The sequence below is a fragment of the Peromyscus eremicus genome, chromosome 4 (assembly GCF_949786415.1).
Source record: "Peromyscus eremicus chromosome 4, PerEre_H2_v1, whole genome shotgun sequence".
NCBI classification, from domain to species: domain Eukaryota; kingdom Metazoa; phylum Chordata; class Mammalia; order Rodentia; family Cricetidae; genus Peromyscus; species Peromyscus eremicus.
This window is the reverse complement of record NC_081419.1, coordinates 128,173,848-128,198,887: the sequence shown is the minus strand read 5'-3', so window position 1 is coordinate 128,198,887 and position 25,040 is coordinate 128,173,848.

The following is a 25,040-nucleotide window of genomic DNA, read 5'->3' as shown; positions in this document are numbered from 1 at the left end:
TGTTGGATTGTCATAACCCTAGATCAGTCACCTCCCATACAGAAATCAAGTATGACTGGGAAAGTAAGATCATTTTAGCCTAAGAAGACAGGCCATGGGAGAAAGGGTGGGATTGTGTCACCTCTTCCTACTTTAGGATTCTTTGTTCAGAACTGCATGGCTGCACACGTCAGGAGAACACGAGCACCTTTGTCCCCGATCTTGACAGCATGGCTGCACTTCATCTCTCTCAGAGCTCACATCTGGGAAACCCCACTGGAAATCTCTTTGTGCGGCCCACCTTCTTTCTCATCCACATCTGCTTTGGAGAGCAGATGTGGATGAAGTCAAGTTTCTACGCTAGTGGGGAAGGCCCAGAAACAACACTTCAAAGCACAGGCTGTATCCTTCTCCTGGTGTCCTGGAGTCTACAAACTTCAGCACTGTCTTCTCTGGAAGCTGGTGCCAGTTTCCTCCCATCCAGGAAAGCTGTGGCTCTTCAAAGAGATGTGGAAGTTCGTGTTGACTGAGAGCCATCTGAGGAAAGGCGGGCCAAACATCTGTCAATGTTCTTTGTCTCCTCCAGGGTAACTGAACCACTGACAACTCCCTCCTTGGTCCTGAGACTAAGTCAGAGAGGCCTTAGAGGACAAAGACAGTCCCCTAAGAGGACCCAGCAGAAAGCTGGTATTTCTGGGTTTTCAAGCTGTCTGTCTTGTCTTCCTTCCTCAGCCCTGCTCAAGTCTGAGTACTCTGTAAATATGTCTAGTTGGTGGAGAACAGCATGTTAGGAACATAATTGGAACCATTATGTGTAACTTGAAAACCATTTTGTGTGACTAGGAATAATGTAATGCTTCCAAGACATGGAGTGAGCTGCAAGGCAGCTCCAATGTGAGCCAAGCCTAAAGCAGGCTCCAACATGTCAATGAACCACCCAAGGTGGCTCTCGTATGTTATTGTTAAAAAACTCTAACCTGTAAGCCTAGATGCTCACAGGGAACAATACAAAAACTGTAACTTTGGAGGCAGCCCCAGGCTTCTGAGGCATGGCTTCTTAAACCTCTGCGATGATCTTTATTGGCAACAGGATTGTGAGACAGGCCACTGTGGCTCTGGCGATGTTGCTAAAGTCACACAGGCCTGTCCATGAGCGCTAGCCACTGACCAGCGCTCTCAAGGACCTTCTGCAACTTCGAACAGTGCCATTGTCCTCGCCTGCCACAGCTGAAGGACCTCCCAGAACACGACGGTTGAGCTTGCTCCCAATGTGCCCTCACTGGAGAGGATTCCCCAGTGGAACCCTGCAGCATGTCCTGACACACACACACACACACACACACACACACACACACACACACACACTCTGCCCCGAGAAGCCTGTTTTCAAGAGACTTCCATAATCTTTACAATAGCATGCTAATGTAAGGAATGTTTGTGTGAATAAAACCAAACATATTCAAAAGGTAAATCTCATGTGGACATCTCAAATGTGGGTGCCTCACAGCCCACTGGCTCTGCTGCCACACAGGGTAATTCAGCTTTGCTGTTAAACCCCTTTCAAATGAATGCAGGGGCCAGCTATTTGCACTTTATTCTCATGCAAAGAAAAGTGTGTCTGAAAGGCACACTGGTTTGAAAGACTTATTTATCATAGCTGAGGAACAGCTTGCATTCCCATATCCTCATCATTAAATACAGAGCTCCATATTAAGAAATTATGCATTTGTATTTGTACGTGGAAGGTATCCTTGGTAAATTTACCAAAAATGTCTACACAGTGAGTTGCAGGCCAGCCAAGGCTACACAATGAAACCTTGTCAAAAATAAATTTAAAAAAAAAAAAAGGAAAGAAAGAGAAAAAGGAAATGTGCTGGATGACATTACCAGAATGTTAGATAACGCTTGAGAGTTGTGAGCTAAAATAAACCTCCTCCTCAAGTCATTCATGCTCGTAGTGTTTCATCATGCAATGAAATCCCTGACTAAGACAGAGATTATGGCCATATGTGGAGAATGGGGGTTCATTCACTTTCAATTGGCTTGTAGAATATGCCCACCTGAGAGGAGAAGGCACAGACCAGGAATTAAGATGTTCAACATACAGCAGGTAGCCATGGGCCTGGTGTGGTGGTGCATACCTTTAGTCCCTGCACTCAGAAGGCAGAGACAGAGGCAGGTGGATCTCTGTGAGTGTGAGCTAGCCTGGTCTACTTAGTGAGTTTTAGCCCAGCCAAGGCGACATAGTGAGACCCTGTCTCTACAAAACAAAACAAAAATTAGCCATAAGATTTCTTTAATTCACACAATCACAAAAAGGTTTATTCTACTAATTTTTCTTTTAAGTCTCAAGTCTAGGGGCAGGGGAGATGGCTCAGTTGGTTATTTGTTGTATACACATAAGTCCTGAGTTTGAATCCTCAGCACCCATATAAAAAGCTGGGTGCTACCGCATGCATCTCTAATTCTAACACTGGGAAGATGGAGACAGGCAGATTCTTAGAGCCCATTGGTCAGCCAGACTAGCCAAATAGTTGAGATCCATGTTCAGTGAGACACTCTGTCTCAGAAACTAATGGAAAGAAATAACTGAGGAAGACATCCAGTGTCAACCTCTGGCCTCTACACACATATGCAACACAATGCACAAGCACTCACATACACATGAACACACACATATACACATACATATACATATACATATACATCACACACACACACACACACACACACACACACACACACACACCATATCTAAAGGGTTGGAGGTATACCCCAGTGGCAAAGAACTTGCCTGGCATTCACAGACAGCACCACAAAAACAAAAGAAATCCCAAATACAAAAACTCCCAAATACGACTTCATTTTTCTATATCTGAGTTAAGCCCTTATAAACCAGTCCTAAGTTCATTTTTAAAAGTTGCTCAGAAACATTTACCAAGAACCTACTATAAACCAGCCCCCATACCAGATGAGTAAAATAATCTTTGCCTACAGGAAGCTCTAAAGCAATCGGGATTCTGAAGAGCTTGGGAGGGAAAGGTACTTTCCCTCATGAAGCTGCAGTTTTCTAGGGCTGGCTATAATGAGCCGCTCTATCTGTTTCTGGTGGGATATATTGTACCCATAAACTAGTGGAACTGTGAAAGAGTCCAACATGTTTTGGATTTGTCTGGCCAAGGGACTTTTTGTTTATTTGTTTGTTTGTTTGTTTGTTTTTCAAGACAGGATTTCTCTGTAGCTTTGGAGCCTGTCTTGGAACTCACTTTGTAGACCAGGCTGGCTTCGAACTCATAGAGATCCACCTGTCTCTGCCTTCTGAGTGCTGGGATTAAAGGCATGCACCACCGCCGCCAGGCTGGTTCATTGACTGGGAACATGCACACCTGAAATTATGATATGGTAAGCATGCTAACAGACGGGTAAGGGCACTATAAATAGATTTTTCCTCATCTCAGCCAGGAACTGTAGGGATGTGGGAGCCATGTACCCTGAAGGAGGTCTCAGAGGCTCATAGAACTGATTTCAGGGGCATCAATTTATATTCAAGAGATTGTAGCACTAAGAGGCTGTGAGGTCACCCAGAGCGTACGATGCTGGCAGAGAATGATAAAGTCATCACACTCACTACCATCATTCTCTGAAACACGTGCTTGATGGTTTTCCTCTGTGCCAGACACTATCCTGGCACTTCGTCTGCAATGTGACTGTTAACCGTCAGGAGTCACCCACAAAGGCAGGTGCTGGGCGGCCCGAGGCACCACAGCGCCTAGGATGCTGGCATGTGAGGAGGTTGTCTCCAGAAGTCTGAAGGGGGAGCCTCCAGAGAAGAGGAGGGAATGATGTCCAAGAAACAGTATGAGGCAGGGTTCTGTGAGCAGGGAGGTCAGCAGGGACCCGAGCTATAACAGCGCCACGAGAGGGGAAAGGAGCCGCTGGTTTGATAATTCAGAGATTGGGAGACTTCACGGAAAACGTTTTCCAGAGAGTGGTGAGGAAGGGCGAGGGCTGTATTACCAAGGGTTGGTGAAAGGATGGCCCGCATAAGAGAGGCGACTGGGGGGCAGCTGGACGGGAAAACAGGACAAAACACGAACCAGCGGAATCTGAAAGGAAGAAAACAAAGAGGAAAGACCAGAGAAGACAGCGGTTGGAGGGGGTGTTCTGTCTCCACAAAGAGGCCCCTCCCCTCCCTGAGGAGCTACAGGGGGTTAGTGGTTGCTGGGGTGTGGTGTCATAATCCTCGGTGGAGTAGCCTCCGGTAAGTTGCCCCTGCTCAAGTACGTAACCTCACCTGTGCCCGTGCAAGCCACCCTTATTAAATGCATGTGCACACACATCGACAGAAGACAGGAAAACACAGCACAAGGGAGCTTGTTGGGAAGAAGGGATATGGCATGAGAGGAGGGGACAAGGAGGGGAGAGATGAATTTGACTGAAGTACATTATAAATGTATGAAATTGTGAAAAAATACTTTTGGGGGGGCAGTTTCGAGACAAGGTTTCTCTGTGTAACCATGGCTGGCCTTGAACTCATAGAGATCCACCTGCCTTTACCTCCCAAGTGCTGGATTAAAGGTGTGTGCGTGCCACCACTGCCTGGCAAGAATAAATACTTTTTAAAAAGAATGGGAGCAGAAGAGAGAAAAGATAGGCAAGATGTCAGCAAGAGGCCGGGCAGAAGGAAGAGCCCTGAAACAGGGAAGGGTCCCTTCGGACTAAGTTAACTCTGAATAGGAGAAGAGACGGAATCTGAATATTTACACATTTGTCCTGTGAACAACTTTCAGCCCTAAACAGAATCAGAGTAAAGAACGAAGCCGATGACCAGTCACACAACTGGGGGGAAGGGGGCGTGTGGGGATAGTGAGGGACAGATGACTTTGGTGATAAAAACTTAGTGCCAGGATTCATGGCGAGCCCAGGCGCAGATCCAGATTTCATAGATCTTGAAGCTTACATGGCTTTGTAAGCTTTCTGTAGGTAAGAGAATGTGGAAGAAAAAAAAGAAAGAAAAGATTTCAGAAAAACATGAAACTGAATGAGAAAACAATCTAAAGCTGTGAGATAGGATTAAGATTAAATTTCCAGAACTGCTGGCATGCAAATGGTGAGAATCTCAAACCAAAGAACACAGGATATGCCAGACAATGGCGGCGGCGGCGGCGGCAGTAGGTGGCACACACCTTTAATCCCAGCACTCGGGAGGCAGAGGCAGGTGGATCTCAGTGAGTGTGAGGTCAGCCTGGTCTACAGAGTGAGTTCTGAGACAGCCAGGGCTACACAGAGGAAGCCTGTCTTGAAAAACCAAAACAACAACAAAAGAACCCAGGACATAAAGTCTGTTTATGAAGAAAATAATTAAGTTTTATTGGAGACTACTCTGAACAGCCTGATATATTTATAGCTTCTTCAATAAAGCTGGAAGGCAGATTTGGGAACTGTTAATTGAAGTGTTTTCTTACTTTGCAGACAATCCGGATGCTTTAGGATACCTTCGGCTGGAAGCTCCCGGTCCGGTCCTGCAGTTTTCCGGTCATTGTCTGCTTCCTCTGGGCTCTTTTGTTTCTCAATCATTTAGAATCAATAGGCCCAATCATCTTCCACACAATTAAAGTCATGGAGTTTGTGACAAACAGCTCTTTAATACAGCTGTTTCTCTGTAATCTCAGGCATTTCACATGACCCCTTTCTCTCTTAACTAAAGCTCATGTCCTATAGTGCATGTACTTGCAACTCAATATCACCAGAAAAAGGTTTCAGGGTCTTCACTTTCTGAGTAGTGTTAATTTCTCTGCTTTTGCAGCCCCCAAACACCCCTGGGTTAAAAAAAAAAATGTTGCTTTATACTCATTATTTAAAAAATAAGAATAGGTAAAAAAGTTGGGTTTAGAAAAGAAAAATAAATGCAATATTTCAGGTAATGACAAACTGTTTCTCATTTAAAATTTTTTTTTCAATGCTGGAGAGATGTCTCAGCAGTTAAGAGCACTTTGGTTTGATTCCCGGCAAATGTCAGGTGACTCACAAGTTCCAGGGGCCCCAATGCCTTCTTCTGGCCTCTGTAGATATCTGCACACATATGGTATACATATATAACTTAGATACACATGCAGACACAACAAAAATAAATAACTCATTTAAAAGAAAAAATAAAAGGGATTGGAAAAATGGCTCAGAGGTTAAGAGCACTTGCTGCTCTTGCAGAGGACCTGGGTTCACTTCCGGCAGTCACATGACGGCTCACAACCGTCCCTAACTTCAGTTCCAGGAAGTGTAACGCCCTCTTCTGACCTCTGCAGATACGGCATGCATATGGTGCACATACATACACGGAGGCAGGGCACTCATACACATAAAATAAAATAATCTCTCTTTTCTGTTGTTTCTCTCTCTCTCTCTCTCTCTCTCTCTCTCTCTCTCTCTCTCTCTCTCTTTTTCTGGATACAGAGTCTCACTATGTAGCATATGTAGACCAGGCTAGCCTTGAACTCAGAAATCCATAAAGGCCACAGAATAAAGTTCCTAATATTATATTGGTGAAAACAAATGACATTGTAAGTAAATGAAGAGAAAAATGATACCTCTTTTTATAGTATAATTCCAAAAATATAAATGCAGAAAGAAGGGGAGTGATAGCAAATAACTGAAGGGGAAAATCACAGCAGTGGCTGCAGGCAGAAACCATCAATAAATGCTAAATTTAGGTGAAAGTATATGGAAAATAGTACATTTGAAAATATTCCTACAAAATATCTGTCCATTACAAAGGCTATAATAGCAATTCCAAAGTTGAGAAGCTCTGCAAATACCACACAGACTGGGGTCTTTGGATTAACATCACCAGTTAAAGGCTATGGATTCCATGGGAGAAGGGCACATCATCACTTCTGTGTTGTTCTTGCTAAAAATAACTTTAAACTAATCATGAGGCAGCATCAGAGAAACCTAAACTCAGGAAAATTTTATAAAACATGTGGCTAATATTCTTCAAAGTATCCATGTCATAAGAGAAAAAAAATTACCAGAGGAACTGTCCCCAGTTAGAGGACAAGAAGGCGCATGATGACGGAGGGCAGGATGCAAACCTCAGCCGGCTCGCAAGCAAACGGCGAGATCTGCGGGAACATCACTGACTGTGCCATTCCCTCCATGCAAATGCCCTAGCTTTGATCACTGTGCTATGGTTCTGTAAATTGTTAATATTAAACAAAGTGACGCCAAGCGTGGCGAGACATGCCAGTAATCACAGGAGTTGAGAGACTGAAACTGGAGGAGCCTGAGTTCCAGGCCAGCCTGGGCTGCTTACTAAGGTGCTGCCTCAAAAACAAAATAAAATAGACAAAATTTTTCTGGGTTCAATTCCCAGAGCTGACAGCAAAGAAACAAAAAGAAACGCAGGGCTGGGAGACAGCTTGGTGGTTTGCGCTTGCCACTCAAACATGGGGACCTGCACGTGACCCCCAGAGCCCGTAAAAGGCTGGACTTGGTAGTGTCTGCGGTCTTCCCAGTGTTCCTACAACAAGCTGGAAGGCAGAGATGGGAGACTCCACAGAATTATGGGCCAGGTATCCTGGTGTACCCAGGTGCAACAAGAGGTCCCGTCTCAAACAAGAAGCAGAGGGAGGGCTGACAGCCGAGGTTGTCTTTTGACCTCCATATGACAGCATGCATATGCACACACAGGAACGCAGTGTGCACACACAGGAACGCAGTGCACACACACAGGAACGTAGTACTCGCGCACACACACAGGAACGCAGTGCACACACACGGGAACGCAGTGCACACACATACAGGAACACAGTGTGCGCACACAGGAACACAGTGCGCACACACGGGAACACAGTGTACACACACGGGAACGCAGTGCGCACACACGGGAACGCAGCACGCACACACGGGAACGCAGTGCGCACACACGGGAACGCAGCGCACACACATGGGGACGCAGTGCACACACACGGGAATGCAGTGCACACACATGGGAATGCAGTGCACACACACACACACACACACACACACACACACACACACGGGAACACAGCGCGTGCGCACACTCGGGAACGCAGCGCACACACACGGGAACGCAGCACACACACATGGGGACGCAGTGCACACACACGGGAACACAGTGCACACATACACAGAAACGCAGTGCGCACACACACGGGAATGCAGTGCACACACACAGAACACAGGAAAAGTGAGACCACAGATGTGCAGAAATGTCTGTTTTGCAGCTTTCTCTAAATAATTGTACATAGGGGCCACAGGGATGATTCAGTGGGTCAAATGCCTGCTGAAAAAGTATGAGGACCTGAGTTCAGATCCCCACCACCCATATAAAAGCTGGTAACCCCAGTACTGAGGGGGCAGAGACAAGAGGATCCCTGAAGCTCACTAGCTGGCCAGCCAGCCTAGCCAAATTGATGGGGTCTAGGTTCAGCAAAGAGACCATCTCAAGTGGTAAGATGGAGCTCAGGAGAGGAAGACCTCAACACCTGGTGTCTGTACCCATGCACATATATGTACACACACACACACACACACACACACACACACACACGTCCACATACACATACAGCACACACATGCGCAAATGTTCTAAATTATCTCAAAATAAAAAGACATTAAAAATAGGAATGGTGTAGTAGGTGGAATTCAGTGATGGTCCTATGACTTTTGCCTCTTAGAGACTTTGTGTATGTAATCAGTATTGCCATTCGGTTGATTTTAAAATAGGAATGTTACCCAGGTGGCAGGAGCTATTTATAACAGAAGCATTTTCTCCCTGTGCAGGTAGAAGTCAAAGAGGTTCAAAAGTTGAGGGGAGATTTTGTTGCATGAAGATTCATGCAAACACCAGCAGCCAGCCCCTTGATTTCAGCTTTGTTAGACCCGTAGCAGCGAACCAGCCTACACCAGGTCAGACTTCTGACAAAGGGCTGTGAGTTAACAGCTAGCTCCTGAATTCACAGTCCTTTGCTGCATAGCAACAGAACTCTAATATCAATACCAGACCCAGACCGGATGAAAAAGCAAGACCAAACCGGATGCTGCTCTCAAGAGAGCTAATGCACAAGGACATGGGGTGAGAAGGACCGTACTGAGGGGCCACAGGAAAGCTGAAGTGGCTCCGACAAACACCTGATAAAGTAACTCGGGGACGCAGGAGCTCAGCGACAGCTAAAGGGGAATATTTTGTCATGATAGAAGGGGATTTAATTTAAAAAATAGGATTTCAGTCTTGTGCTATATATATCTCAGGGGCAGAGCACTTGCCTAGCGTGCATGAGGCCCTGGGTTTAATCCCCAGTACTGCCAAACAAACAATTTTAAAAACAGGTAACATTTTTAAATGTGTCTTCATGTAACAACAGAGTTTCAAAATGTAAGAAGTAAAAGTTGCCAAAGGAAAGGAAAAAGGAGACGAACACACAGCTGCTGCTCCCGTGTCTGCACCTTTCTCCTGGAGGTGGATGGCTGGAGAGTCACAGAATCAGCTAGGAAATTGTGAATAACACAATGTAAACCAAATGGGCTTGCCTGTGGCTTATTGCGTCTCCACCCCAAACTGAAAAGTATACATTCTTTTCAAATATATCTGGACTACTCGTTAATATAAGCCATATGCTTGAGCATAAAAAAGATCTTAATACATTATAAAAGACTGAAATAATACAGAGTACAATATAGCCACAACAGTATTAAATTAAGACCCACAATGAGAAGTTATATGGAAAATTCTCCAACTGTCTTGAAAATAAACACACCTGTCCCTTACAACCCACGGGTCCAAAAATAGTCAGAAACTATTTGAAAGGAGTAATAATTGAAACCACACATTCACATTAGTGGGTTGGACATGCAGCAGTGTTTGAAAGGAAACTGATACTTTAAAAAACATTTTTAAGATTTATTTTATTTTTAACTGTGCGCACACATTGTATGTGGATGTGAGTATGGGTGCCCCAGGATGCCAGAGACATTGGACCAGTCGCTCGGAGCTGGAGTTACAAGAAGTTGTAAACCCCCTGGTGTGGGTTCTGGGAGACAATTCTGGTTCTCTGGAGAAGTGTGTTCTCCAAACTGCTGAGCCATTTCTCCAGCCTCACTTTATGCCACACCACACACACACACACACACACACACACACACACACACACACACACCTGAAACATACAATAAGATAAATTTTTTAAATGAAAAAAAAAAAAGAAATTGGACAACACAAAAACGCACGTTCCTGAGGCACAACAGTGATTTAATGGCTGTGTATCTCTCACCGACAACCACAGACACTGAAAAGAAGCAAAACAACATTTTTAGCATGATAAATAAATGCCGTCCCAGAATCCTGTGTGCAGTGAAGAGAGCCAGGCAAACGAGCATGAAGTTTTCTCAGGTGGAAGGAGACGCGGAGAACACACTGTTGAGGGACTTGCTCTGGAACAGTGCTGAAGGAGGAGTTCTTCAGAGAGAGGGGAAATGACGCCAGAAGGATCGAGGACGTGAGGAGGGAGGAGGGCGGCAGAATGGGAATTGTCTAGGAAAATACACTGGATGATTCTTATTCTCTGAGTTTTCCCCACTGTTTGATGATTGGCAGGACGGCTCAGCAGGAAAAGGTGCTTGCTGCCAAGCCTGAGGACCTGAGTTCAAGTCCTGGGACCCACAGGTCAAAGGAGAGAACCGACTCCTGCAAGCTGTCCTCTGATGTGCTGAGGTACATGTGTCTCCTCCCCAAAATAAATAAATATAATTTAAAAACATCTAAAATGCTTGAGGGTTAAAAGCAAAGGCTATAATTTTGTCTGATGGGGTTTTCTATGGGTAAGTGTAAAAAAAATTACAGGATAACTGTGGTAAGTAAAGGAAAAAACATATAATGGTGTCCCTATCCCCCCCTTGAGCTGATAAAACACTGGCTGTACATAAACTACAATTTTAAATGTATATGTTATAATCCCTCAGCACTCATGGAAAACTGTCCAAGATGATAATTCAGTACATAGGAAACTGAAATAAAAACAAAAGTCAATAAGAAAAAAAAAAAATAAAGCCACAGACCTCAATTCTAGCATACGTTATTATACCAAACATCACTAAGTGCAAAATTGTCAGAATGGAATCTTCCAAAGTTTGTTTTATTTTATGTGTGTTTTTGCCCGCACATATGTATATATGCATCAGATTCCCTGGAACTGGAGTTACAGATGGTTTTGAACCATCAATGTAGGTACTGGGAATTGAACCCAGGTCCTCTGCAAGAGCCGCAAGTGCTCTTAAGTGCTGAGCCATTTCTACAGCCCCAGGAGAATTTTTTTTTTTTTTTAATGAACCAACTACATACTAGCTATAATAAAGAAAAAAAAAACCTCAAATAGACTGTTGTAGCTAGGCTAAAGTTATACAGCATAAAAATACTAGTCAAACAAAACAAAACAAAACAAAATTGAATGTTTGTATTAATAGCAGCCAAAGCAGATTCCAGAGCAAAGGAACTGACAGAAACAGAGGTATTGCATGATAAAAAGGTCAGCTCACCAAGCATTGTGCATTTACTTTTCCAATAATTTTTAAATTATCTGTAACTACAAGGGTTTATTTGCTTATTTCTTTTTTTGTTCTCATATTCAAAAGGCACTGTTATAAATATACAAAGTATACCCTGGAGAAAATATTTACAATACACATGTCTGATGAAATAAAAACCTCCATACAAATAACACCCACTCAACAATAGGACAAACAGGCACAATTTCTAAAAGTCCAGTGGGTGTGATGGTGCGTTCTGTAGTCCTAGGTACCCAGAAGGCTGAAGTGGGAGAAGGGCTTACGCCGCCACCGAGGAGCTTGAGCCCACCCCAGGGGACACAGTAAGATCCTGTCTTCACAAACAAGAAGGGCCAGTGAGAGGGTTCAACTGCACTTGGCTGTACAGGTTTAAAGATCTGATCCCGGGAGCCACGGAAAGGGGGAAGGGGAGAACTGGCTCACGAAAGCTGTCTTCTGACTTCCACATGTGTACCACAGCATGCATGTGTGCCCACGCTCACACACACACACACACACACACACACACACACACACACACACACCATCGATGTATACGCATCTGCACAATTTTCTTTAAATACTAAACCTTGGGATAGGGACAGTAAGGGAAGATACATGAATGACCAATAAACATTATGTGGCAAAGAAACCAAGCCAAGTGGGATATCGTTTGCATCCATGTAGAATAAAAAACAAAAAACTTCCAACCCCCAAATCTCTTATTACCAAATGTTTGTGAGAATTTTGGGGTCTTTGCTTACTTGCTTGTTTGCTTTTTGTTTTGTTTTGTTTTGTTTTGTTTTGTTTTCTTTTGAGGCAGAGTCTTGTTATGTAGCTTAGGCTTGCCTCAAAATCTTACTCTCACCCCAGTCTCTTGAGCCTTGGCATGTGCCAACGTATTTGGCAAGGGAATTCTTACATGTCTTCTGGCAGGGCTATAAAAATGTATTGCAGCCAGAGGTAATAGTAGGAGCCTCTTTGTGCTGGTTACAGGGAGACCAGGATCCCTTGAGCTCAGAAATTGCAGGCCAGCCTGAGCAACAAGATAAGAACCTGTCTCAAAATAACAACATAAACTAGCCATTTTGGAAACCTGCCTGGCAGGGCCGCTGTCAGAACTCATCATGCTCTACACATACCATCTACATTGGCCCCTGCCTGTCAACTCTATCTCCATGCTTAAAAAGCAAAAGGGGGGGGGGACTGAGAACACATTGGAACACTGTTGAAAACCCTATGGTTTTTATTGCTAAGGTCCGAACTCTTCACCATGGCTTCTAAGGGCCTGTGTGATCTGGCCTCCATCTGTCTTCCCGGGATAACTCATTCTGTCCTCCTTGAGGACTTAGAGCCACACTGGTCTTTCCATCTCATGCCGGCCCTGGGGCTTGCTGTTTCCTCAGCGGGGAACATGATTTCCACGGCTCTTGGCAAACTCAGCTGGTTCCTCCTATTCCCCACCCATCCCCTCACGGAGTTTTCCTGCCCCCTCCAAAGTAAGTCCTTTCCAGTTAACCATGGATGTTAGCCTGTTTATTTCCACTTGAGCGCCGCCGCTATCTGTTAAATTTTATCCTGTGTTGTCGGCTCTTCAATTTTTCTCTTTTTAATTTAAATTTTCATTTTTTTGAGAATTTTGTACATGAGTTACATATGTATTTACACATTCCATTTTCAATGCTTTCTTTCTTTTTGTGTGTATGTGTATGTTTCTGTGCATGCACACGTATGCAAATTGTGTGCATGTTATACAAGTGTGCATGCACATATGTGTGTGCATGTGTGTGTGTATGCCATAGGTGGATGTCAGGTGTCTTCTTCAATCACTCTCCACCTTATTTTTTGAGATAAGGTCTCTCACTGAGCCTGAAGCTCACTGATGCAGCTAGACTGGCCGGCCAACCCCAGAGATCCTCCTGTCTTCTCTTCTCCGACACTGAGACTTCCATGTGCATGCTTGCTTGTGTGGCAAGTGCTTTTCTAACTGAGCCTACTGTCTCGCAGATCCTAAATGGTCTTATAATAAAACCCAAGCCAGATATTGGGGTAACAGCTGAAAGATCACAGACACAAAGGAACAAGCCACTCGAGAAAATTCTCACCACTACTGAATCCTCAGCCGATCTCCACGAATCCTCAGACTGAATGCGTCTGAGTCCTCAGCTGAAAGGCTCTCTAGTTTCTGTCTCCTCACACCTTATATGCCTTTCTCTCCCCAGCCATTTCACTTCCTATCTCAACCTTTCTAGTGCTGGGATTAATGATGTGTGTGCTTCCCAAATACTGGGGTTAAAGGTGTGTGCCACCATTGTCTGGCTCTGTTTCTCTCCTAGACTGGATCAATCTCATGTAGCCCAGTGTGGCCTTGAACTCACAGAGATCCAGATGAATCTCTGCCTCCCGAGTGCTAGGGTTAAAGGTGTGTGCCACCACTGCCTGACCTCTATGTTTAATCTAGTGGCTGGCTCTGTCCTCTGATCTTCAGGCAAATTTTATTAGAGTACAACCAAATCTCGCCACAGTCTACTCCAGTGTTTTCTTTCTTAAGACTGCATTGTAAGCTGAGGAAAGTGAGCAACCCTGCAGTCCTCATGTTCAGGAAGGTGAAGCAGGACTGTTGAGAGTTTGGCACCAGCGTGAGCTACATTAATAAAACACCATGTTCCCATGGTCTGGATAGAGCCACCACAGAGAAGGCCCCCGGGAAATACTGTTGGTTGAAAGAATGAACCACCTTCTGAGGGTAGGAGGGTGGTAGAGGAACATAGTCCTTTATTCAGTTCATCTGCATAAGTACTCTAGACTTTTTTAGAAAAATATGATGCATGAGCTGAGAAAAATTATCATGGGAATAAAAGCCTGATTCCGAAGTATTAAGACATGCAGGGCAGAGTGCTTAGCATGTATGAAGCCCTAAGCTCAAGACCCATACCCCAAATAAATGGATTAATAAACAGTACTGAAATAGAAGAAATCACCTTGAATTAAGAGTATTGAAGGTCAGAAATTATGAATGAGAAGGAATGTCTTATATGTGCAATAATCATGTGATCCTCCCAGACAATGGTTCCACATAGATGCCACATTTTAGTGGGATTTATCGACAAAAATGTGGGTTGCCAATATGGATGGAAAATTGAGTGGAACTTTCCAATATATAAAGCACAAAATAAGGTGGGCTGATATGTTGCAAAAAGCACATGAAGCCATTCATAAATATGGGCGCGCGCGCGCGCGCGCGCACACACACACACACACACACGGATCCCAAACATACAAAACTTAATGTATGGTGTTCGGACTCCGGGTTGTGGCTATGCTTAGGAGGAGGTGGGTCTCGGAGGAGATGGGTTCTCCGTTCTTGTCATTTCTTGTTTCTAGATAGAGGTCCTGTTTTTCTGGGAGTAGGCACAGTGAAAATTCATTAAGCTGAACACTCTGTGTGCTTTTTCTCAATGATTTTTTTTTTTTACTTAAAATGTAGCCAAATGAGGGTTGCACACTTTAATCCCTACAATCAGCAGAAGTCTGGGGGATCAAGAATTCAAGGTCATGGGTTTTCCTGGCCAAGTGAGACCGTTTCTCAAAATAAAAACAAAAAGACAGTCTAAATATGCCCAGAACATTCAGGAGTTTGGGGGGATGGCTTTTAAAATTAGGTGATTTATAAAATAGCCCAACTGTCACCACCGACAGCGTGGGAATGCGGCCCTCTCCTCCAGCGTCCCTGCCAGCAGAAGCAGCTCACTTTTATTTTACTAGTCGATGCGGACAAAGAGGGAAGCCTGAGCAGGTCAAGGAGTACAGAAAAGCCTCCCAGGCAATAGAGGGCAGAGAGACAGAGCAAAACTCTTTTTAAACACACGGAGTGTTAGACCCGGCATCCTGACACATGCACAACAAGATTCAAATGGTGAATGAGAACATGACATATTTAGGACTTTCCTGCCAAACTGATACTTCCTAAAAATACCCATAAAGGAGAGGGAGAAATTCTGTAAGAACAACGTTGTGTGTGTGTGTGGGGGGGGGGGGGAACGTCTCAGCACGGGTTAAAACTGACCACCTGGCTCCCCACCCAGCAATTTCCAACAGGATCCTTTCTACCTTTGCTGAAGCCGGTCAAGGAGTGGATGGAACCCTTCCCCTGTCCCAGTGCCCATCCCTCTGCTTTTCCCTCAAGCTAGCTAGCTGCCTGTGAGCACACAGCAGCCCTCCAAGGGCTCTACACATGGCCGCTAGAGCCAGCTACACAGGACTCAGAATGGATGCAGACTCAGGCTGTGCAGCTCTTTCTGATTTCCCCCAAATCTGACTAAATCTTCCCCGCCCAACAGAAAGCTCTTCCTCTCAACTCCCAGTCTTTCTCCATGCACACTTTCCTCCAGAGTTCAGCCCTCTTGACTCAATCAAAGGTGCCACATGGCCCAGAACCCCTGTGGCAGACATCTGAGCTGCCTGGTTCCTAGCTCCTGTCTCTTCTATGGGAACTTTTCTCCTGTTTGCTTAGCACCCTGGCTCTGGTTCTCAACCACTTACATCAGGTCTGGACACTTGGCTCCTCTGCTTCCCGAGTGTGACTGTAACCTCTGGCAAGGTTGCCTGATGCCTGAATGCTTACCACAGACATCAGTGCTTGAAAGAGAGAAACAGTTGCTGTGTGAGCAACATAGAGATTCCTCCAGACTGTCTTGTGAACCTGAAGGAGCCCCTTTCAAAGCCCTGACACAAAATGAGTGTCTCCCCACTGGACAGAATTACAGCCTATTAAAACCGATTGTCTCCATTTGGCTGCGTGTTTCCTTATGTCTAACTCTGGAAGGCTCTAAAGCCATACTGTCCAGTGTTTGGATTCCTGAACACACAACATTCTGCTTTGGAAAGCCTCAGCCTGAAGGGGGCTGAAACCAAATACTTCAACCAGCAATTTACTTCTGAGTTAAGACTCTTCATCTGCCTGACAGGATATTGGAGGACCAAATCAAAGGCTATAATGGCCCCCATTTCCAGGTAATTGCCTTTGCATGGGCTGTCCTGCTCCAGATTGTGCCCAAAGCAAAGCCATCAGCGCTAGTGCCCCCACGAGTGGGATCCCGTGTCTTAAGAGGATGACGCACAGACACACTCTGTACCTTCAGCGCGGGTCTCACTCTTTTCCTTCACTTCCACAGAGCAGTTTGAGGCTGGTGGAATTCCTGATGTCAGGCCTCCGGGTGTGGGTGGCTCCCTCCCGCCCGGGTTTGCTCTTCTGATGGTCCGTGTTGCCGGCTCTGCGACCTGGCCGAACCCTCTTTAAGGATCTCCTTTCCCGGTGGATCTCAGCAGGGCTGTCTTCTGCCACGGACGGGGCGGGGTTCAGACCCTCAGCCTTCTCTGTCTGGTGCTATTTGGGCTACCTGTCTACAAGATGTGCTCAGTGGCCTGCTGCCTTCACAATGATTTAAGTGCTTACACATTCTGGCAAAGTTGGTGCCCAATAACACCGGAAAGTGTGATTCTGGAATTCCAGTAAGCAGAATACAGCAGGGCAAAACCATCTTAATACCTAAACTGGGAGAAAGTTTTCTACAGGAGAATCAAAGGAAGGAAACTAAATTAAATACTGAGGAAGGTTGAGAGGATTTGACAAGAAAAAGGAAATAATTATGCCTCCTATAAGCTATGTAACTACAGCATAGATATAGTATTAATTAAAACACTCGCTGAGAGAAAGAAATTTCTTCGTCCAGATGCTCTCACCTTTCATGGGGCCTGTCCTGGGATTCATCAGTAACCACTCTCTGTAGTCAATGAGGATAATTCCAGACGAAAAGAAAGGTATTGAAATTAAGACGGAGTTTTCAGATCTATGGTCCTTCATATAGAATGTGAGGATCTCTGGAGATCTGCAGAGATTCTTCCGAGTCGTTCTATGGGCTGGGTCAAAATGCAAGGCACCCAAAGTGCAGTGGCTGGGTCAGTTTTGTTTTCTTTTACAACCTAATTTCCACTGAAGAGTTCAACCACATTTAGAAGTACCAAAAAACATGGTTGAAAGAAGCCATGAATAGTCCAGAGGGATTCCACAAAACACCTCCACAGTCGTTGTCTCCTTGTGTGTTTAACTGGTAAACAGGCAAGACTCTGGCTTTGCTCACACGGTCTAAGAACTACAATTTTGAAACTCACCAATTCAGATGGGAAAACTGAAAATGCCATCTTTTGAGGACTGGAGGTAAGATCCCTTCTTCGCTGAGCTGCCCATTCCCAGTGTCACTGATTCCTGGTCCTGCCTACAGCTTGCAGTCAGAAGCGGCCACTGGCAAGAAGACCCTGTCAGTGCAGCCAAGCTAAGCTGCCTTTCCTCAGGTTTCTCCTCCAGGGAGCAGGAGCTCAGGTGTGGGCTGAAGGGCAGTCATGTGAGCTGCAGCCTAGGAAGATCTGGTTTTCCTCATTCTAGCCCCACAGCAAGTTAACCCCAGGAGAGCTGGGCTGCAGGAGAAGAGTTTTGTGAGCCGTCTACCGACCGACCGAGTGTTACCCACCCGGGACGATAAAGCTGCCAGGCATTCTGCATGCTCAGATGCCACCAGAAAATTTCATTCATAGTCTCTCCCTTTCTAAGAAAGTAACATGCGCGCTTTAGTCTTTGACCTATTTGTGCAAAAGTAGTTTTCTAGAAGGATTTCAAAACAGCCGGGCTGACCACAGCACAGGTAAACCATTCTGGAAGCTGTAAGTTATAGCAATAAGTTATAAGCTATAAGTTATAATTGTCCATTGCTGGTTGGATTTTCCTGAAGTGTTTGCAAACGGTCCACCTACCTGCTAATTCTGCTGACCGTATAAAGCACTAATTGCGAATTCTGATACTTATCCGTGCTAACAGACACTGGAAGTGTCTTGTTCATTTATTTGGTGCAGACCTGCCCAGGAAAGAAGGAGCCAGAGTTCTTCTCCTACATTGCTTGATAACGTGAAAACAACTTGTTCACTCTTTGAGTATGATTAGGGAGGAAAAGAAGAAGGAGGAGGAAAAGTACAAAATCAAACTCAACATCTGGATGGAATTTTGTACATACCTTCTGGGACCCCCGGCTCCTGAATGTTTCAGCTAATGACTCCCTCCTCAAAGGCTGCAGAGGCTCCAGGACTCAGCCTGGTGGGAAGAAGTGGTACTCTGATGCCAGTTCCTGCAAGTTGGTTTAAGTAGGTTGTGGGGATGCTGTAGCCCTGGCCAAACCCTGCTAAGGGGGAGGGGAGCAAATGCCATGCAGGCATGCTCACTTGTGTCTGGGTGGACACCTAGCAGGGAGGCGATTTGTCACTTGTGTCCCCAGACTTGGAAGTGCTCTTCTGTGTTGTGTGGTGGCTTTGCCTCAGTCAGGTCAAGTCCATGAACTTGTTCATATCTTTGGGAGATCAGTGCTTGGCTCCTGTTCTGGCTCCTGTTTCTGGACACCCAGGGCGCAGTAGAAAGAGGACCAGAGGATCCAAGGGCTGGTTTCAGATCTAACTGCCCCTCCTAGGCTCTGTGATTTTAAGCTGAGTTACCTGCCTTCTGGGAGCCTCAGGGCTTTGTCAGTAACATGGGCAAATGAAATGCCCTCAGTGGTGCTGCTAGAGAGTGAATGGAGCTGGTGGGATCTGGTGCAGCCTGAGGCCCATGAACATCTTCTGAACCTGGGGGAGCCCAGTGAGGCAAAGGAGGACTCTGGCCGCCACTGGGGTGGTGGAGAAAGGTGGAGCAGGTCATCCTAAGCTACATAGCTGATTTGAGGGCAGCTTGGGCTACATGAATTCCCATCTTAAAAACAAAGCAACCAATTAAAACAGGAGAGAAAGACCAACAGAGGAGGAGGATTAAAAGATTCCAGAGCATTCCAAGATTCCCCAGTTAATTATAGCACGTGTCCAGGGAAGCAGTTGCATGATTCCTATGTCCTCACTGACATTTTCTGGAAAATGTCTGCTGTGAGGTGGGATGACCAGAATACACTACACTGGAGACTAGAATGTCAGCAACCCTCTGAACTCCAGAACTCTGTCCAAAAAATGGTCCAATCCAGTGGAATGGCTCGATGGTTAGTAAAGGAAAGATACAGGCAGAAAGGAAAAAGTCACCTTGTATACCTCATTCTGCACCAATCTCTCCCTCAGTTCTCCTTTGCCTACGATGTAAGCTTACTTTCTTTACTGCCAGGCATGGTGGTACACGCTTTTAAGCCCAGCACTCAGAAAGCATGAGTTCCAGGACAGCCAGGGCTATGTGGAGAGACTATCTAAAAAATAATTAAAAATAAAATAAAATAAAATAAAAAACCAACATACCACCACACCCTTGTGTTGCTTTGGTGAGGAAATGAGGCCCATTGAGTTTAAGTAGTTTGGAAGTCTGTGATCTTTCCATATTTAATCCATTTCTGTCCAAACAGTGCAATCCTTCCATGAGACCTCTTCCCCTTCCCACGGACCCCTTCCTAACTAGCCCCGCCCACACTGATCTCTTTTTGGGGGCCTCTCTGGTGCTTCTTGCTGGCGCCACCACTTTCACACGGTAAGTCTGCAGTGGTTTGTCTGACTTGTTCATTAATAAGCATTTGCTGACCGCCCTCTGCAATGGGGAGACAAAGGTGAGTAGGTTGCACCCTGACCATCGCCCTTGAAACCCAAGGCTGGAGACAATTCCGCATCAGTTCATAAACACCTAATCCACCCAAGATCAAACCACTTCCTCTCCTTCCCCTCAGTTTGGAACACTTCCATTTCAGCTCTCGCGGAAGGAAACAAAAAATCATACTAAGGCCTTATATCAGCAACTGTTCCATAGGCTCCCATGATAAAACAGAGGAGACAGCTGGCAGCCTGCCTTGCAGCTTAAATTCTCCTATGCCCTTCTTCCCGTGCAGAGAGGTTTGAGCCAGGGTCCTATCCCCGTGGCAGTACTGAATATATGGGGGCACACCGTTGTCCTAATCTGTCTCATGGGTGGAGGAGTATCATTTTCTGCTGACTAGACTTGGCTTCAGGAATAAGACAATCATGTTCAGCCCAGTTCTAGCCAGTTATCCAACAGCACATTCGCACCTGAAGATAGTGATAACTTTGTAACATATCATGGAAGTCCTCAGATAAGAATTAGGTGAGCAAAGCCTGGTGCACAAAAAAAATACCTAGTCCAGCTTCTCTCTCTCTCTCTCTCTCTCTCTCTCTCTCTCTCTCTCTCTCTCTCTCTCTCTCTCTCTCTCTCTCTGTGTGTGTGTGTGTGACTCTGTACCTTATTTGTGAGCAATTTTCAATCCATTTTTAATTCAGTGTTATGCTCTGGGATACCAAGTCAATTCAGTGTAATAAGCAACTTCATTTGCAAACCAGTAGAGTATACACTTAAGAGAATACATATTGATAAAACAAGATCCTCACTTCAAAAGTTACATCATATAAATGATTACATCTACTATGGACCAATAAATACTCTTATAATGAGTCCTTAAGCTCTTGAGAGCCAGATTAAGAAGTCATGTATATGATCTAGCATATTCCACTCCATAATATAAGATTAAATTCATCGCACTGGGGATGTAGCTCACTGGTAGAGGAGTTGCCTAGCAAGCCAGAGGCCCTGGGTTTGATCCCTATGATCATCAAGAAAAAAGTATCCCACATTCCACACATCAGCCGGCTTAAAATAGCTTGGTATGTGTTTGAGGGATGGAAAGGAGGCCACAGGGACAAAGTATTAACTTCCATTAGCAAGCTGGGCACACAGGTCAGTATAGGACACTTGCCGCACACATCAAGGCCCCCAGTTCAATCCTCGGTGTCAGAAGAATGAAGAAAAACCACAGTCTCCGAGGTTCTGGGTTGAGCTATGTTAGAGAAGAGTCCTGGTCATGCCTGCCAATGAGAACTCATTTTGTTCTTAACATTATATCCTAAGATACGAGGAAGAAAGTCATCCATTGCCTGTAGCTTCCTATGGTATTCATCCTTTCTAAGCCGGCCCCTGAGCAGGCTTCCTCCAGCTTATGAAGTACAAGGAGGAGAAAGTGAGTGAATACATTCTCTCTAGAGTGTAGAGGATAGGCTTGGAGGAGCTCAATTTAACAGAGCATCTGCCTGCATACGATCTCATATCTCATTGAAAATTCACCTTAGTATTGTAGGACAGCTATTACTTTACCCACTTCGCGGATGAGCAGAGTGAAGCCCAAAAAAGTTAATTAACCTGTCTCAGGTCCCCTAATTTATAACTGGTAAAGGCATGGTTCTGATGTGGGCAATGATGGTAGACAGTGTCTCAGTTCAGAAATCTGTTGGATCCTGGCTCCACCTGAGGTCTGTCATGCCTAAGAGACATTTCAAATTGCCGAACTGCTCCAAAGACATGAGCAGGAAGTCCCCACACAAGCAGACTGGGCTTAACAGAGACCCACATGCTGCCCGAAGTCCAACTGCACCAAATGTCCTGGTCTCCACAAGTCTGGATTTGCACCTTAATTTGAGGCTGCTCCCTAACTGGAAATGTGACAACTAAGTTATCATAAGCAAAAGAACTCACGTCAGGTTGGTTGGGGTTATGTACACCTGTAATGCTAGTACCTGGGAGGTAGAGACAGGAGAATTACCACAAGTTTGAGGCCAGCGTGGTTTACATAGTGAGGTCATGTCTTAAGATAACAAAAAAACAAAACAAAACAATAACAACAAAACTCCCAGAAACTAATCCAACAACTAAAATGAGGATTGACACTAAGCAAACGTGTGCCGAGTTCAGACTACCCTGAAAACCCACCCAGAAGGCCCAGGGAAGTAGCCTCATAGCCAGAGGTCATTAGCAGCCATGGTCACATAAAAAGCAGTGAGAGGGGGACCTTGAGAGATGACTCTGTGAGTAAAGATGTTTGCTGCCAAGTTCATGAACCCGAGTTCAATTCCCAGCCCCACAAGTTGTCTTCTGACCTCTACATGCAGACTATAGCAAAGTATGCCCCACCCTCCATCCCACAAAATACCTACAGGGACTGGTGAGGTGGTTCAGTGGATAAGGCGCTGGCCAAGCAACCCTGAGGACTGGATCAGTAGTGTGGTTTATTTCAGTGTAAGACACACTCAGAGCACACACTTTCTCTAATGACCTTTAAGAGAGAAAGTTATAGGTCAGCCGACATGCCTCAGCAGACCAGGCATTGGCCACAAGCCTGATGACCTGTGTTTGATTTCTGGGCCCATATAACAGAAAGAGAGAACCAACTCCCACATGCTATCTCCTGAGTATATGCCCCGACATGCACATAATAAACAAACAAATGGAATGATAAAACAATTTTTTTTTGTTTTTTGTTTTTTGTTCAGACAGGGTTTCTCCATATAGTTTTGGTTCCTGTCCTGGATCTCGATCTGTAGATCAAGTTGGCCTCAAACTCACAGAGATCTGCCTATCTCTGCCTCCCAAATACTGCTATTAAAGGTGTGTGCCACTATGCCCAGCTCCTGGGCCTGATCTATTCTAATGCATCAATCTTTTGTTTGTAAAAGTGCAGGTCATGTATGAGATGCATAAGATACAGAAGGTGGGGGCTGGAGAGATGGCTCAGCGGTTAAGAGCACTGTCTGCTCTTCCAGAGGACCCAGGTTCAAATCCTAGCACCCACATGGCAGGTCACAACTGTCCAGTTCCAGAGGACCCAACACCCATAGCAAAACACCAACGCACATAAGATTTAAAAAAAAAAAAAGGATAAGGAAGGTGATTTCCAAATAATCACATCCTCATGAGAAAGCAAGGTCCCTCTTCAGTTTGCTCTCCAGCTGGACTACATCTAGAAAACATCACATTTGGGGCTGATATGCCATTAACAGATGCCAACACTTACTTCATTTTTAAGTTGGAAAATAAACCTTGTGGCTTAACGTTTTCTTCTGGTAGCAGTAATTATTTAGAATTTAGTAACTGTTTTGTTTTCTCTGGAATTATGTTCTGCTTATGAAAAATGACGCAGGTATATAATATATATTTCCCTTTTTACTTGAATGTCTTTAACTTTTGAAAGTTGATTTTTTAAAAATATCCAGTAAATAATAACATGTTTTAGGTGAGGCAGGGGACACATTTCAGTGATAGAGAGCTTAACTAGCTCAACCTAAGTTCAACCCTTAGCACAGCAAAAACAAAAATAAATGATCAAAAATGAATAATATGGGGCTGAGGGGACAGCTCAGCAGGTAAAAATGCATGTCATGCAAGCCTGACAACCTGAATTTGACCCCCAGAACCCACACAGAAAGCTGGATGTGGGGGAAAGGGGGCCAGCAAGATGGCCCAGTGAGTAAAAAAGGCACTTGCTACCAAGCTTGACAACCTGAGTTCCATCCCCACATGGTGGAAGGAGAGAACCAACTCCCATAAATTGCTCTCTGACCTCCACATGTGTACCACAGCACTCTCAAGAGCACATATACCACCACTTCCACACACAAACATGTAAATATAAAAATGAAAAGCCAGATGCTGGTGGCACACCTCTGTAGTCCCAGAACTCCCACGGTGAGACAAGGAAATCAGCCAGAACCGCTTGATCGAGCTAGCCCGGAGTAAGGAGCACAAAGAGACCCAACCACAACGCAGTGGTAGACAGGAACCAACTCCCGAAAGTTGTCCTCTGGTCCTGTCCACATTCGCAGTCACACAAACCAAACTGATGTAGTAACGATGACGGAGACGATGACGGAGATGTGACTGAAATCCTTACACCAGAGTCTGGTGGACATTTCTTATGTGACTGAAATCCTTACACCAGAGTCTGGTGGACATTTCTTATGTGACTGAAATCCTTATGCCAGAGTCTGGTAGACATTTCTTTCCCTCACTCCTGTCCACACAATATTAGTGCTTGTGGCCAATCCCTGCCCTGTTTGACCTGAACTGGTTCAGGAGCATGACAATGAGTGATAATAGATGTGGATTATATTTCGCCCTAAAGAGATTACAATGGACAGGGCTTTTAAATCTTGAACCTAATGAGATGCTTTTAACGGTGGAACATTTCTTAAAAAGATAAGTCAGACAAGTAATTGCAGAGGATGAACCTATTATAACGGTGGTGCTGTGAAACCTGCCCCTTATTTAAACTCCCGGAGTACGCTTTAACATAACGACCCAACGGGACATTCTCCAGGTGAGAGAACAAGCTCAGGGAGGTTTGCTCTGTGTGTGTGTGTGTGTAGGTTAGAGATCCACACCGGATGTCTTCCTTTATCACCTGTCACCATTTTTTTCTGGCTGGCTAGAGTGTCCCAGGCATGACCCTGTCTCTGCCTCCTCACCACTGGCATTATAGGCACTGCCCGTTTGACCTGGGTGCTGAGGATCACGCTCAGGTCTTCCTTGCTTGGCAAGAACCTTACCAACTGAACCATCTCCTCAGCCCCTCAGAAAGATGGATATTTTGCTTGTTTTCCTTATGTGTTTTTTAAAAAACCAATAACTTACACTTGGTCATTCCATCAATAAGGGCCAG